Source organism: Tupaia chinensis, unplaced genomic scaffold (assembly GCF_000334495.1).
Source record: "Tupaia chinensis unplaced genomic scaffold, TupChi_1.0 Scaffold143584_1, whole genome shotgun sequence".
Classification (NCBI taxonomy): domain Eukaryota; kingdom Metazoa; phylum Chordata; class Mammalia; order Scandentia; family Tupaiidae; genus Tupaia; species Tupaia belangeri.
In genome coordinates this window covers 4,588,524-4,594,727 of record NW_006203430.1, presented here as the reverse complement: position 1 = coordinate 4,594,727, position 6,204 = coordinate 4,588,524, and positions in this window count along the sequence as shown.

Genomic DNA, 6,204 nt, shown 5'->3' with positions numbered 1-6,204 from the left:
TCCATTCTCCTCTCGGGATCTTGGGCACGCATGCACACGGGCCCGGCGTGAGTTTAAGCCACCAGGTCCAGGACTTGAACCGCAGTCGACTACATGAGAGTCCAGCAACATAGCCATTATGCTAACTGCTGGTCCCCCAGTGTGAGTTTAAGCCACTGGATCTGGGACTTGAACCGTGGTCAACTACATGAGAGTCCAGCGACGTAGCTGCAGGTCCCCAGAAAAAAACATTTTAACAAATTGCTAAACCTCTTAACAGCTCAAAAGAAGGCAAAATCCTTAAATTGGGAAAACAAAGCATAGTAAAGAAAAAGACCGTGATCTTTTATTCAAAAGTCATAAAATTCTATTTCACCAGTTCACTCTTATGTAATTAAATCTTTCTTCTGTTGAATTTAGTGTTACTGTGGTCCAATCTTTCCATTTAAATCCTGGAAGTTAACATTCAACGTTATTGATATTTCTTGTCCCTAGCATTAAGTTGGTCATTTTCTTGGTTGCCTTTGTTCTCTTATTTCTGTATGTGTGTCTTTAGTTTTCATGGTAAAGCACTTCCTTCAGAGCTTCTTGAAGAGCTGGTCTGGTGTTGGTAAATTCTTTCAGGTTTTGTTTATCTGAGAATGTTTTTATCTTTTCTTCCCATATGAAGGATAATCTTGCTGGGTATAGTTTTCTTGGTTGAAACTATTTTTCCCTTAGCACTTTGAATATGTTTTCCCATTCTTTCCTTGTTTGCATTGTTTCTGATGAGAGGTCTGAGGTTAGCCTGATGGGATAGCCTTTATAAGTAACCTGACATTTCTCTCTTGCTAGCTTTAGTATCTTGTCTTTGTGGATTTGGTCAATCTGGCTACGATGTGCCTTGGAGAAGATTATCTTGGGTTGATTCTATTAGGATTCCTTTGTATTTCTTGGGTCTGGATATTTTAATGCCTCCCTAGAATTGGAATTTTTTCTTCCAGGATTTCATGGAATAGATTATCAATGCCCTTATTAGTTTCTTCATCTTCTGGGATACTGATTATCTCGATGTTTGGGCTCTTAATTATATCTAATATTTGTCATATAGTAATCTCATTTCTTTCTGATTTTTTTTTTTTTTTGCTGTTTTTTCTAGGTCAGAGGTTTTGCCTTCAACATCCAAGATTTGATCTTCTGCATGGGTTAATCTGCTTTTAATACTTTCGAGGCAGGTTTTGATTTCCTGTATTGAAGCCTTCCTTCATCTCTAATAGCTCCAGTTGATTCTTTTTTATTGTGTATTTCCTCTTTCAGATCACGCAAGAACTTCCTCACCTCCTGGAACTTGTAGTCTCTTTTCTCCTGCATCTTCTGGAGTTCCTTGTCTTCCAGCTCTTGCATCTCGTTTAGTTTTGTCACTATAAATATTTTGAATTCTCTACCAGACATTTCCATGAGTTTTACTGTACTATCTATGGATGATGAAAGATTGTTCTTTTCACTTAGGGGAGAGATATTTTCTTGTTTTCTCATATTTCTTGTGCCTCTGTGGTGGTTTCTGGCCATTCTGTGACAAAAATCTTGACTGTGTTTTGCAATGTTGTATCTACAGAAAGACATTGTGAGTTCAGATTTATAAAAAGAAGTTTCTTCCTTAAAGCAGGAGGTTCAATACACAATGACCCTAAAAGTAGTCAGATGCTTGGCGACTGTGCACCTAGGCCTGTCTAGACACTCAGTGTGTGGAGACTTGTCTGAGTGTTTCACAGGTCTAGGAGATGAGGGTTAGAACATAACTTTAGTCGCTTTGGCCCCTGAACGCGCCAGGACACCCATATTCAAACTTTCTGTCAGAGAACGGGACTTTGACTTGGTTGCTGTCCAATGATTATGTAGTCAAGAGAGATGGTACTCACAGTGAGTAGCTTGAAGGGCATAAATCAATTCTCTGGTGGTTTATATTTTATTCCTGGATCAAACTAGATCACCAGAAAGTCATACATGCTTTGAATTGTGTTGCCCTTGCAAAATTACCTTTGTAGAGCTGTGCTTTCTCTTTTTCCCTGGCTTACATTAAGAATATTTTTTAATTTTTTTTTCACCAGAGACAGAGAGAGAAAGTGAGAAAGTAACCATGGGGCATGGCTATGCCATAATCCCTTCTCCTTCATTTCTCCCTCCTTTCAGGATTTTGGGCATGCATGCACATCCACCTGGTGCATTTTCCAAGCCATCAGGTCTGGAACTCAAACCATGTAGTCAGCCATGTGAGATCCAGTCACCTTAACCACCACACCACTGACTGGTCCTAAAATATTAGTAAATCACTTTAAAAATTTATAATAAGAATTATTTATAAGGATTGTTTGAGGTCATTGTTTGTGACATCACTTAGTATCCTAAATATAAAGAAAGACCTTAGACAGAAATGTCTTTAATACTACAGTCCCAGAAAAAGCAGTAGGTGTGAGCCACTAAAGTAGAGTTCAGGGCCCCTGGCCCTTCAAATGCATAGTCCAAAGTGTTGTGAGCTCACTAAGTTGTCCAAAGAGGACTCTGCTCACACAGAGGTCGGGCCCATGTGTCTAAGCTATTAGAGTCATGTTAAAGTCAGATTTGTTCAAGATGGAAAGTAGGAACAAAGAGAAAGTCACAGCAAGGTCTCTCTACCAGCAAAAAGGAGCAAATGAGGTACAGGCACTGTCAGTAAAAGTCTGTTTATACAAAAATACAAAAGCTACCTATTTGTACACCTTGACTTTAGAGACTCTCTTGAAAATGCTTTGCAGCGGCCAGCCCACAGCATGGTGGGTAAGGTGACTGGATCCCACACAGCCAACTATGTGGTTCAAATCTGGAACCCAGTGGCTTGCAAAACACACTAGGCATGTGTGCTTGCATGCCTAAAATCCTGAGAGGAGGAATAAGTGGAGGAGAACAGAGTGCTGTATAGCCATTCCCCATGATGGGGAGGTATTTCCTCACTTCCCTCTCTCTCTCTCCAGTGAACACAAGCTTCCTCTAGCAAAGTTAGAAAGAAAGAAAAAGAAAAAGAGAGAAAGAAAAAGAGAGAAAGAGAAAAAGAAAGAAAAGGCTTTGCCATTACAGCTTTGGCTTTCACTAAAAATTTTTTTCCAGATAGCCATATGAAAAATTATTCTGAATTTACTAGAACAAATCTTGTCAGGGTAACCCATGGCCTAGTGGTTAAGGGAGCCAAATCCCAACATGACTAACTGTGGTTCAAATCCCAACTTTGGAACACACTGGGTGTGTGTGCATGCCTGCCCAGAATCCAGACAGAATGGAGAAATGGAGGAAAAGGGATTGAGGCATGATCATGCCCATTGAGAGGACTGCTTTCTCTCCCACTCGCTGTCCCTCTATCTGTCTCTAGTGAGCACATATACCCTCTGACAATTAAAAAAATAAAAATAAAATAAATGAACTTTAAAAATGAAAAGATCTTGTCAAGGCCCAGCTGTGTGGCGCAACAGTGGTGCAATGCTCTGCAATGCAAAAAGTCATATAGAAGACAGGAGTTCAGTTCCCCGGGTGACCTGTACACACTGGATATGCACAGGCTCATGATTCTGCCTGGATCAAAAGGCTCAGGGCTGGGTGTGGAGGGATGGTGGCATGGACCTTGTTAAGGATGCAAGTCTCTCTTTCATGAGAGAGGAAGGGAGGAAGGAAACTGTAAAAAAAAAATCTTGTTTAAAATATCATCCTCTTTTTTTTAATGTCTCAAACTTAAAAGTCCCAGATAAAAAATGTTGTACAGAAATTAGTTAAGGAAAAGTTTATTTCTTTTACAAATTCCAAGGCTTGCTCATGTGGGGTAATGGAATCTGGGTATTTTTGAACTTTCCTTTTTTCCTCTGGTCATCAAGAAGCTCAGACCAAAACTTGCCACTCAATCAGAGCAATCATACAAGCTCACAGAGTTGACCTATTATTTCTTCTTTCATTCTTTTTTTTTTTTTTTTTTTTTTTTTTCTCTTGGGTGGTGGCGCTTTTTTTTTTTTTTTGCTCTAGGGTGTGTGCGCTCACCAGAAAGACAGACAGAGAGACAGAATCATCCCCCAGGGGGGGATGGCCATGCTGCAATCCCTTCTCCTCCACTCTCCTCTCAGGAACCTGGGCACGCACGCACACGTGCCCGGTGTGAGTTCAAGCCACCAGGTCCAGGACTCGAACCGCAGTTGACTACTTGGGAGTCCAGTGACACAGCCATAAGGCCAACCACTGGTGCCACATATATTAGAGTGTCTGAAAAGTCGGGAAGTATTTTTATATGTTTTTTCCATGCAAAAATGTGTCATGACTTTCCTGACAACCTAATATTTTGTTTGCTGCTGCTAGGTAGTTGTTAATGTGCAAAAAGGGTCACTTAGGGTCTCTGACTGAGGTATCACTGAGGAGAACCCGGGTGAGTGCACAATGGAAGGTAATGGATCGGTTCTACTCAGGAACTTGAGATAGGAGTTGCAGCTCAACTGGATAAATGAAGCAGCCAAGGAGGGTCTGTGACAAAGGACTGGAGAGCACTTGCACATCAAATGGAAGGAGCTGCCACTCAACCTCTAAGATTAGTGTCTTGAGGTAACATAAGCTTGGACTGGCAGCTCTTACAATTTTTCAAGAAAAACTAGAAATCTAGATTTTAAAAGGAATTCTGTTTGAAATGTTGACAGCTAAATCATTTTTCTTTCTTTCTTTCTTTCTTTCTTTCTTTCTTTCTTTCTTTCTTTCTTTTTTATTTTCATAGAGCACTTGCACTTTCTGGAGAGAGACAGAGAGAGGGAAAGTGAGAAGTCACCTCCCAGGGGGGAATGGCCACGCCACATATTTTTTCTGTTCTCCTCTCTGAATTGGGCATGTATACACACACGCCTGGCATGATTTTCAAGCAACCAGCACCAGGACTCAACCCAGTCAGTCATGTGGGAATCTAGTGCCTTAACCACCACACCACCTGCTGGTCCCATAAGTAAATAAAAAAAATTTTTTTTTTTCGTTAGGTTTTTGCTATAGGGCATGTGCGCTCGCCAGAAAGACAGAGAGAGACAAGAGAGATAGAAAGCAAGAAATCGCCCCCACGGGGGGATGACAATGCTGCAATTTCTTCTCCTCCATACTCCTCTCAGGATCTTGGGCATGCATACACATGTGCCCAGTGGGAGTTGAAGCCACCAGGTCCGGGACTCAAACCGTAGTCGGCTACATGGGAGTTCAACAACATATCCATTATGCTAACTGCTGGTCCCTAACTAAATCAAATGTTAAAAAATACCCTGGACCAGTAGAAAATGGAATGGTGACTGCCAAGGGGGGTGGGGGGAGGGAATAGGATGTTGTTCAGTGGGTATGAAGTTCAATTACATAAGATGAATATATTCCAGAGCTCTGCTGTACAGCATAGTGCCTATAGTTAACACTTACATATTTGTTCTGGGCCAGCTCAGTGGTCCAGCAGCAATGCTTTGCTCAATTGATGCTGTACCCATGAAACTGGCTGACTGGGAAGGCTGGAGAGGATCATGGCACAAGACCCTGTTAAGGGTACTTAGCATTCTCTGTGTGTGTGTGTGTCTTTCACACTCATGAAGAAAATAAACTTTAAAAAAATTGCTAAGAGGAGAGATCTCATGTGAAATGTTCTAGAGGTGATAGATACATCATTACCTTGATCTTGGTGATGAAATTATTACAGTCATATGCGCAAGTCCAAACTCATTCAATTGTTCACATTAAATATGTGCAGTACTGTATATATTAATTATACTTCTCAATAAGGCTATTTAAAAAAAAAAAACATTCTGGACCAGGCTATTGTCTGTGATCTGGTTCTGGACTTTTGGGCTTGGAGACATCTGGAAGCAGTTATCAGGAATCCAGTTACCAGGGGACAAAGCAGGAACTTTGCCACCAGGACATTGATGTCATAATGATACCAGAGATGACACACACTCAAGCCTCTGAGATACCTGAAGTTTTGGGTTTCATCTCAGATTATGTGAGCATGAATTGGTAAGGAAAGCCCTGGCCTTGAAATCTGGAAACATAGCCTTGGACTCCACTCTGCCAGCCATGAATTATGTATTGGCAAACACACTAAATTTCCCTAGGCCTCCATAGCACTCACAGCACCAGAAGGAGGTTAGCTAAGACTTGTGAATCTTTCCTTTTTTTTTTTTTTTTTTGAGGGGGTTTTTCTTAGGGGCCAATTGGTTTTGCGAA